The sequence below is a fragment of the Lipotes vexillifer genome, unplaced genomic scaffold (genome assembly GCF_000442215.2).
Source record: "Lipotes vexillifer unplaced genomic scaffold, Lipotes_vexillifer_v1.1 scaffold242, whole genome shotgun sequence".
Lineage (NCBI taxonomy): Eukaryota > Metazoa > Chordata > Mammalia > Artiodactyla > Lipotidae > Lipotes > Lipotes vexillifer.
This window is the reverse complement of record NW_006771376.1, coordinates 1,846,281-1,856,555: the sequence shown is the minus strand read 5'-3', so window position 1 is coordinate 1,856,555 and position 10,275 is coordinate 1,846,281. Positions and strand designations below refer to the sequence as shown.

Below are 10,275 nucleotides of genomic sequence, written 5' to 3'. Positions count from 1 at the left end.
GCCGGGGGGGGGGAAGGGGCGGGCAGTCGGCAGTCAGGGCGCAGCGATTGGCTAAACCTTTGACAGGCGGGTAGTACGGCCTGTGCGGAGCGAAGTTGAGTCTTCCCTCTGCGGGGCGGGCCGGGTGAGTGGGCGGGATTTCCCGGGTAACAGAGAAGCGGCCGCGGCGGTAGAGGCGGCGGAGACGGTTTCTCCATCTTCCCCCCCTCCCCTTCCCCCCTTGGAGTTTCCCTCCCTCCCTCCCTCCCTCCTTCCCAGTCTGGGCACTGGGGCCTGTGACCGCTTCGTTAGCGGAGAGGAGGCTGCCAGTCCGCTTTGGCGGGCCTGTGCCCCGCGCGTTTCTCGGGGCCTCCGTGCTGAGCCTGAGGCTCATGGTAGGAGGGACACGCAGTGAGAGCGGCCGAAGCAGCTTTGCGGTGAGAGCACGCCGGGCCGGGGTCGGGGCAGGGAGCCTGGTGGCGGGTAACGCCGGACTCGAGGGTGTGTATTTTTGGGGGGGACTGACCTCCTCGGCTTCCCGGAGAGCAGGCGGGCGGGAGGCGTGTGGATGTGTGAGGGGGGTGGGGGGCGGAGCGGGGTAGCTCTCGGTGCGGGAGGGGGAGGAGAGCGTAGTCCCGGTGCGCGCGGAGGGGGCGGGCTCTCGCGCCGCCGCTCAGGGGCGGGGCCGGCGCGCGCGTGCGATTGTGGAGAAAGGGGCGGGGCTGGGCCCTGTGCTAAGTGCTGTTTGCGGTCGACCACCCCTCCGGTCTTCCCGGGTTGGGCGGGGCCTCGGCTGGGCGGCCTTGCACTGGCCTGCTGGGGTGAGGGGACGGCTTGGGGGGGTCTCCCGCTTGTGGCTTCGGGGCGCGGCAGGGAGGGGGCGTGAAGTCCGCCTTCCTCCGCCTTCCCGGGATCCGGTTGGCCGGAGGGGCAGTATGGAGCGGCGATGCCACTCCCCCTGGCCGTCCTCCCCCTTCCGCGGGTTTCCGCCTCCTTGGCAAGTGAGGCGGGGCTCGGGAAAGCCCGCTGTCCGGTCTGGCTGGGAGTCGCGGCGCCTAGATCTGCCCCGCCCTACGTCTCTTTTGGGCGGGAGGGGCCCCCAGACTGCAAACTGGAGATGTCAGGGCTTTCTCTTGTGGCTCAGCCATGCCTTTTGCCTGGGGCACGAGGGTCAGGTGCCAGAGCTGTTGTCTCTGCGTTGCTTGGTGCAGCATGGATGGCACCATGCAGCCTGGACAGTGGGATCGTAGTCCCCGCCCCTCCCGTCTCGGTCGTAATTATTGGGGCGAGGTGCTCAAGGTCTTTTCGTTGCAGTCTGCGGTCGAGTGCTGCTCGTGCTGAGACCGTGCTTCCGCTGCGGTGATGGTGGGGGGAGGGGCAGAGACTCATCAGAGACTAGAAATGTGGCCGGGGACAACCTTTCCTGGAGTTCCCTTGATGTTGGGTTACCGTGGCTGTACGGGGCGGGGTTTCCTCTGAGCCAATGGGATGGTGGGTAGTTAGACTTCGCCACTATTTCGGTGCCTTAGAACTTCAAACCCAGTTAGCCAAGAAAAGGATGTGGAAACTCCTCTTCCCAAGGCTGAAATTTAGAAAAGGAAGGGTTGGACTTACATTATATTAAAAAAATGATCTTTTATAGAAGATGGTGATTTTTTTTTTTAAACTCAGACTTTGAATGAAATACGCCAATTTCCTCAGCTTCTGCATTTTTGAATGCTTTAATTGTACTGGTGGTTCTGTTATTTAATTTCTCAAATAAATAAGTTGCAATTTAGGTAGCTTCAGGTGTTCTTGAAAAGTCTGCTTGTTTTATGTAATTCTGTTAGAACATCTAGACCACTTTCTATTTATATTCTATAAAACACTGTTCTTGCCCTATTTTTTTTACAGAGAGTAGGGTGAAATGGAGGGCTAGTGTAGCCTTGTGTATGTGACTTGTTGCCCTCCAACCTGTATTGGGAAATTGCCTTAGGACATTTCAAGTTTAATGAACCAGTTTAATTGAGGGTTTTGCTCTGAGTTGAGACATTATCTTTTCTTAAGAGAAATTACTTGTGTTTTCGATATTTTTCATGAGAAATTAAACAAGGAACAAATATGTTTATTTATGCACTAATATCTGAGCAAGCCCTCTGGCTAATTAGCTGAACTGAAGTTAAATTCTAGGTTTGTGCTTTGCTCAGTTGGGACTGAGAGCGTGGTGCCGTGTGCTATACTCATGTGAAGAGATTAAGTCTCACCTTCTTAGCTAAAGAAGTAGCAATGGCAACAGTAGCTTTTTAGTTTGGTTAATGGTGACTGTGGTAGAACTGGTGTGGAGACAGAAAACCTGGGTGTTTTTCCTGATGCCATAAACTGACAAAGTTTGTGAAAATAGTGGAGAATTTGCCATTGAGGAAAGTTTGGTCAACACATAATTGTTCCTACCATTTGCAATGCTGTTGTGCAGGGAAACATAAAAGACCTAATTCATACCCTTAAAGAATATGTTGGGACTTCCCTGGTGGTGCAGTGGTTAAGAATCTGCCTGCCAATGCAGGGAACACGGGTTCGATCCCTGGTCCGGGAAGATCCCACATGCTGTGGAGCAACTAAGCCCGTGCACCACAACTACTGAAGCCCGCGTGCCACAACTACTGAAACTGTGAGCCACAACTACTGAGCCCGCGTGCCACAACTACTGAAGCCTGCGTGTCTAGAGCCCGTGCTCCGCAACAAGAGAAGTCACCGCAATGAGAAGCCCGCGCACCACAACTAGAGAAAGCCTGCATGCAGCAACAAAGACCCAACGCAACCAAAAATAAATAAATAAATAAATTTAGTTATTTAAAAAAAAAAAAAAAGAATATGGTGTCTGTTGGCAAACCAGGGTCAGAAGTCCCACGTAGGCTTTAAGAATTCAAGTAAGAGCCTGGATATGCTGTATTAGGAAAGTTTTCATAAATGCTTTTTCTCTCTCCAAATATCAGTATCATATACTATAGTTTTGTCAGAGTCAAGAGACCCTAGAGAGATTTGCATTTTGTAATTAAGAAGTTTTCACCTAAAGAGTAAAAAAAAATTTATTTTTTTTTTGCGGTATGCGGGCCTCTCACTGTTGTGACCTCTCCCGTTGCGGAGCACAGGCTCCGGACGTGCAGGCTCAGCGGCCGTGACTCACGGGCCCAGCCGCTCCCTGACATGTGGGATCCTCCCGGACCGGGGCATGAACCCGTGTCCCCTGCATCGGCAGGCGGACTCTCAACCACTGCGCCACCAGGGAAGCCCAAAAATTTTATTTTTTTAAGGAAGGTGGTGTGTAGTAATTTGATAAAATTCCTGGCAAAGCATAGTCCTGTTTACATCTTAAGTGCAAACAGACAAGATACTGGAGAGCTATGCGAGGCAGATATTAATGGCTGTGAATTTTAGTTGGAATTAAAAGATTATGTCCATGGCATTCAGTGATCTAGTGCAGTGCTTTCAAAGGCTTTCTTACTCTTCTGGATAACTCCATCAACCAAAAGTTTGTTAAGCTTTATTTTCTGTAGATTCTTATATAGATGATGTTAAATGCTTTTTCAAACTACACCCTCTGTCTCCTTGAATAATAATAAGAGAACTTACATTTATCGAGCCCTTTACTACCCCCCAGGCACTGAGTTAAGTATTATATATTTATTAATCTGTTTAATCTTCACTACAACCCTATGTAGTGGGTACTATGAAATCTATGTTTTAAAGGTGAGGAAACAGTGGGAAAGAGAAGTTAGACATATGCTAAGTGGCTAATCCAGAATTCGAACCCAGACATTGTGGTTCCAGAGTCCACGCTTTTAATGCTAGACTTCAGCTGCCTCTGGTCTAAGGGTAGTAAATAGAGAAGGAGCAGTGTGGGGGTTTTTTTCCCCCCCACTTGTGGTAAAACATATATAATGTAAAATTTATGATTTTATCTATTTTTTAAATGTACAATTCAGTGATATTAAGTACATACACATTGTTGTGCAGTCATCACCATCATCCACAATTTGTTTATCTATTCATGTGTTGATAGACGTTTGGGTTGTTTCCACTTCTTGGCTATTGTGAGTAATGCGGCTGTGAACATGGGTGTATAAATATCTCTTCAAGTACTTGCTTTGAATTCTTTTGGGTATATACCCAGAAGTGGAATTGCTAGGTCATATGGTAATTTTATGTTTAATTTTTGGAGGAAGCAGCAATGTGCTTTTTTTTTTTTTAATATTTATTTATTTGGTTGCATTGGGTCTTAGTTGTGGCACGCAGGATCTTTGTTGCCGCATGAGGGATCTTAAGTTGTGGCATGCAAACTCTTAGTTATGGCATGTGGGATCTAGTTCCCTGATCAGGGATCTAACCCAGGCCCCCTGCATTGGGAGTGTGGAGTCTTAGCCACTGGACCACCAGGGAAGTCCCTCAGCTTTTGAAAGCACATTGGGGGAAAAGATTGGGATTCAGATTCTAAAGGTAAATTGAGTCAACATTCATTCTTTTTTCTTTCTTTTTTAAAATTTATTTATTTGGCTGTGTTGGGTCTTAGTTGTAGCACGTGGGATCTTTCATTGTGGCGCGCAGGCTCCAGAGCACATGGGCTCAGTAGTGGGCTTATTTGCCCAGTGGCATGTGGGATCTTAGTTCCCTGACCAGGGATTGAATTCACATCTCCTGCATTGGAAGGTGGATTCTTAACCACTTGACCACCAGCGAAGTCCCTCAGCATTCATTCCTTTTTTTTTTTTAAATTTATTTAATTAATTTATTTATTTTTGGCTGCATTGGGTCTTCGTTGCTGTGCACGGGCTTTCTCTAGTTGCGGCGAGCGGGGGCTACTCTTCGTTGCTGTGCACGGGCTTCTCATTGCGGTGGCTTCTCTTTGTTGCGGAGCACAGGCTCTTGGCGCTTGGGCTTCAGTAGTTGTGGCTCGTGGGCTCTAGAGCACAGGCTCAGTAGTTGTGGCGCATGGACTTAGTTGCTCTACGGCATGTGGGATCTTCCCCGACCAGGGCTTGAACCTGTGTCCCCTGCATTGGCAGGCAGATTCCTAACCATTGCACCACCAGGGAAGCCCTCAACATGCATTCTTGACCACCTTTTTTTCTTAATTGAAGTATAGTTGATGTACAATATTATGTAAGTTTCAGGTGTACAACAGGGTGATTCACAATTTTAAAGGTTATTGAGCATCTAAAATAGCTCTGGACTGACACAGGAAGAGTCTCTGTTCCCAAGAAGTTTACATTCTTAGAAGGAAAGGTAAATACACATATAATATGATTTTACTACACATCAGTGTAGGTTGAGTGCATAAGAGTCAAGTGCAAATAGCTGTAAGGAATTCAGAGGAGAGCCCACCTTTTGGTGGGAAGAGGAAGAGGGGACACTGAATGAGAAACAGGAGGGAGGAGTCTGAAATCATACATCTAGTTTAAGGGAGCTGTTAGGCTCAAAATACCGCCCCCCAAGTGCTTTGGAATGTTAGAAGGTGTGGCATTGTACTGAAAATGGCACGTGAATTGTCTCTCTTCCAGAGTTTGTGCATCCTGTTCTCTTCAGTTTGCAGATGTAATTGCTTCTGCTGCTTTGGAAGGTAGTTAAGAATCACAGTGAAGAAATTATGGACTTGGCATAACTTGTTGCTGTTACTCTGTCAAGCTGAAGATATATTATTAATATGGTCAACTGTTGTTTCCTAATACTTCATTTCTTTCACATGCCTTCCTGTTTCTGCTACTTTAATAAGTGAGTAGTAGAGGTAATATCTTAGGATTTTAATCTTTTTCTTGTTACAGTTTAAGTAATTAATTCTGGGTGTTTGTTTTTTGTTGAGGTTAAGGTCAATTAATGAAATTCATCTAGCAGAATACTTGGGTAGTCTGAATCAGGGTTCTGCCATTATTACATTATTCTTTCCAAATGTTTCAGGGAGTTTTGTTTTTCTGACAGACATCTTTCTTTTTAAATATGAATTTTAATTGTCTATACAGTTATCTGTTCGATTGTCTTTTTTTTTTTAACTTTTTTTTTTTTAATTTATTTATCTTTGGCTGCGTTGGGTCTTCGTTTCTTCTGAGTGAGGGCTTTCTCCAGTTGCGGAGAGCGGGAGCCACTCTTCATCGCGGTGCGTGGGCCTCTCACTATCGCGGCCTCTCTTGTTGCAGAAAACAGGCTCCAGACGCGCAGGCTCAGTAATTGTGGCTCACAGGCCTAGTTGCTCCGCGGCATGTGGGATCTTCCCAGACCAGGGCTCGAACCCTTGTCCCCTGCATTGGCAGGCAGACTCTCAACCACTGCGCCACCAGGGAAGCCCTGTTCGATTGTCTTTTAACAACACATTACAAAAAAAAAAACTTTGACTTTCTTTAGTTTTGTAACTTTCTTTTGGGGTCTTTCTTCAAAAGACACGCCCCCCCCCAAAAAAAACAAAACAAAAAATCACACGAAATACATGCCCAGTGGGATTTGTTGTCAGTTATAACCAAATGCAGATTTTTTTTTTGTCCTTGTATATTTGCAGGTCAACAACCTGATATTGGTTTTCATCAGGGAGAGCTATACAGTGGCTCGCAGTTCACCTAGATTGGGACTTTACTTTCTTGATAGCCTCAGTGCCTAGGACAATGCTGGCACACAGGTGATAGATAAGTAGTTTACAACCTGAACTCTATTGGCATTTTAAAGTTTGCTAACTAGAGGATACCTCTGTTTAGTAGGCAGTTGGCTTCAAAATTAGTTAGGCATTTATTGGTAGCAATTCCTAACTGATAGATCTCTTTCTTGCCCCTCCCTTCTTTTGCTTTTGTACTCCTCACCCCCTTTTCTGTGTGTGTGCCTGCATGTTACTTGTATTTATCAGCTTCGTGGCAATGGATGTTTCCCCAGTCCTGCTGGTATCCTCCAGGTGCCAGGCTTATTGACTTGCAGGCTGTTGAAGGATATATGGAGCCACAATCTCTTATCTGCAGCTCTGAAATGCAAGAATTTTTGTTTGTTTGTTTTTTGGTAAGTTTGGTTCCACAACTAATTTAGGGGGACAACCTGTTCTACGCTGTCCCACTTGGTGCAGAAATGTGAATGTGCGTGATTATAGAGAGCTACTCTGTGCGCCGTATTAGCTTTCCAAAATCTAAACAATACTGATAACTCAAATTTCTGTCTCTCCCTGGGGACCCCTCCTTTGTACTGTAGATGAACAAATCCAGTGGCCCACTTCATATTTCCTCTTGGATATCTAACAGGCATCTTTGACTTCTCTCTTTTTCACACGTGGTCTATTAGCAAATAAATACTATTTGTTCTATATTCAAAATGCTATCCAGAATTTGACCAACTTGATACCACCCCCTAGCCCCCAACTACAGCAGTGAGTGCCACTAACATCTCTAGCTTGGGTTGTATCAGTAGCACCTTAACTGTTCTCTCTGCTTTGTTATTGCCCCTCTTCAGTCTGTTCTTAACATATTGATAGCAACCCAAGTAATTCTCTGCTTAAAACCCTCCAACGGCTTCCCATTTCAGTCCGAGTTCTTATTATGACCTATGAGAACAAACACGGTATGCTCCCTACCTACTACCCCCAACTCCATTACCTCTCTGACTTCATTTCCTACTAGTCTCTCTTTCCTCCATTCTGCTCCAACTACGTGGCCTTTTTGCTTTTCTCGGAAAATACCGAGCACATATGTATATCAGAGTTTTCGTGTTTGCTGTCCCCTCTGCCTGTAATGGTTCTTCTACTGATTTCTACATGGGTAACTCCTTACTTCATGTACTCAAAAGTTACTTTGTATTAGTGAGGTACTCTTTGGTCACCCTTGTCTAAAATTTCAAAAATTCTCTGCTTTTTCTTCTTAGCACTTGTCACTGTCTGATATTCTGAACACTGTTTATTATCTTGTTGTCTGTTTCTCCCACTAAAATGTAAACTTCCTGAGGGAGGAGAGTTTTGTTTTATTTACATCTATATCCCTAGCTCCCAGAACAATTCCTGGCACATAGTATGTGCTCAATAAATATTAGAGGATGCATGCATGTGTGAATGAATGATTTGGTTTCCATCACAGCAAAGCACTATGCTAAGCACGGTGGAGGATACAAAGATGGTTAAAAGTTTGTGTGCCCAGACTTTGTGTAGGGGCAGAAATATAGCTAATAGGATAGAGGCAGTATGAGGTGAGTGAAACATCTGTCATTTTAAGAACTACCTTGTGTTCTATTCTTTATAATGCTTTCTTTATAGCTTCAGCTAGTGTATCTTCTGTTACACTTAGTCTTGTTGTTTTATACCATTCCTAGTTAGTTTATAGAAACCTTGTCACACAAACTAAATGTTAATGTCCTTGAGAATAGGTATACACAATGATTTCCTTCTTTTATATTCCCCTACTATTATACTTAATTTTTTAAAAACTTCAAAAAAATTTATTTATTTGGCTGTGCCAATTCTTAGTCGTAGCACATGAGATTTTTAGTTGTGGCATGCAGGATCTTTAGTTGTGGCATGCGGGATCTAGTTTCCTGACCAGGGATCGAACCCGGGCCCCCTGCATTGGGAGTGTGGAGTCTTAACCACTGGATCACCAGGGAAGTCCCTAAACTTTTCATTTTGAAATAATTTTAGGCTTAAAAAAAGTTGCAAAAAGTAATACAAAGAATTGTCATAGTACAGTGATCAAATCAGAATTTGAACATTGATATAATTATTAATATCTTTTGAATTGAACCAAATATTTTCTTGTCCATATTCTACCTATAACATCAGTATCAGTTAGACCCAATTTTAGTTTTTGAGTTTCTTTTTGAGCAGTATTAACTACTTGTAAAGATTTATATTTAATGACTTTATTCTTTATTAGAGGTCTTCAGAAGAACAAAGAGAAAATTTACTTATTTTCTTTTTAATGGAATAAACTCATTTTAGCTATTACCGCTTATACATCTGACCTATATTGTAGGATATTGATGATCTTCGTTATCCTATATCTTGAAACGTTTTGGTCTTTTATCATCTTAGGAATTACTTTAGCATTACTCATCAATTATTCCCAACTACACTAAAAAAAAAAACTAAATAAGAAAATGGAAGAATGATGAATTGCCTAGAAGGATGATGCAGTAGTAAAATAAGTCATCACTACTTCAATTTTCTTACTGCTTTGCCCAAAGCATTACAGCATCTTTCAAGAAAGTGTACAAGAAGTTGGGGGATGCCATCTTAAACATTATGTAAGATGTTACCATTTGGGGTGAAAAGGATATGAAAGTTCTTTATACTACTATTTTTACAGTTTTTTTAACTTTTCATTCAACATGTTTGATAACCCGTAATCTTTTGTTTTCCTCCAATAATGGCAAAGACAAGAAAACTAACAGAGGAAGACATTTCACAGTTATTAGAGGAACTAATAGATGAAAGCAGTGCAACAGATAGCAACACTGTAGGCTGTAATGATGATGGTAGAATTGATTGTATAAGCCAAGCTGCAGACTTTGAGTCTTCAGATGACAGTATCCTAGATGAATTTTCTCAAACTGAAGAATTTATGAGTGGACAATATACTTGTGAGAGCGGGGTGTGGGCAGGGAGTATGATGTCCTCATCGAGGAATCATTCAACAGGAAGGACTTCAGAATGCAATATTTTCTTTCTTTCTTTCTTTCTTTCTTTGGCTGTGCCGGGTCTTAGTTGCAGCATGCGGGAATCTTCGTTGTGGCATGCAGGATCTTCGTTGTGGCATGTGGGATCTAGTTCCCTGACCAGGGATCGAACCTGGGCCCCCTGCATTGGGAGTGTGGAGTCTTAGCCACTGGACCACCAGGGAAGTCCCCAGAGTGCAATATTTTCAAGAAGAATCCAAACCATTCCAGTTTGCTAAAAGCATGTACAATGGTGTTCTTTCATCTTTTATGATGTTTTTATACCAAAACTTACTTGATGTGGTTTGTAAGTGGACAGATGCCAAAGACAGGTGTGTGTACGGAGATGACTGGAAGGAAACATGTAGAAATGAAAAAGAAAAGTCATTGGATTGATAGTCTAATTGGTATTTATTAGTCTAAGACTGAGAATGCTTGCATTTGTGGAGCGTAGAAGATGATTGTCCTGGGCTTCCCTGGTGGCCCAGTGGTTGGGAGTCCGCCTGCTGATGCAGGAGACGTGGGTTCGTGCCCCGGTCCGGGAAGATCCCACATGCCACGGAGCGGCTGGGCCTGTGAGCCATGGCCGCTGAGCCTGTGCTTCCGGAGCCTGTGCTCTGCAACGGGAGAGGCCACAACAGTGAGAGGCACCGCAAA

General features: G+C 44.3%; 1 protein-coding gene and 1 non-coding gene across 2 annotated transcripts in view; one reads left to right on the top strand and one right to left on the bottom strand.

The window, feature by feature from the left end:
- Positions 1 to 254: 254 nt before the first annotated feature.
- Positions 255 to 10,275, top strand: part of SIN3A (SIN3 transcription regulator family member A) — a 64,460-nt gene continuing 54,439 nt past the window's right edge. Inside the window, exon 1 of the mRNA XM_007446703.1 lies at positions 255 to 480. The gene's annotated coding sequence lies outside the window, so the exon portion shown is untranslated. The remainder of the gene's footprint in view (positions 481 to 10,275) is intronic.
- On the bottom strand, positions 9,731 to 9,803 carry TRNAG-CCC (transfer RNA glycine (anticodon CCC)). The gene has a single exon. It is a non-coding gene; the product is annotated as a tRNA-Gly (tRNA).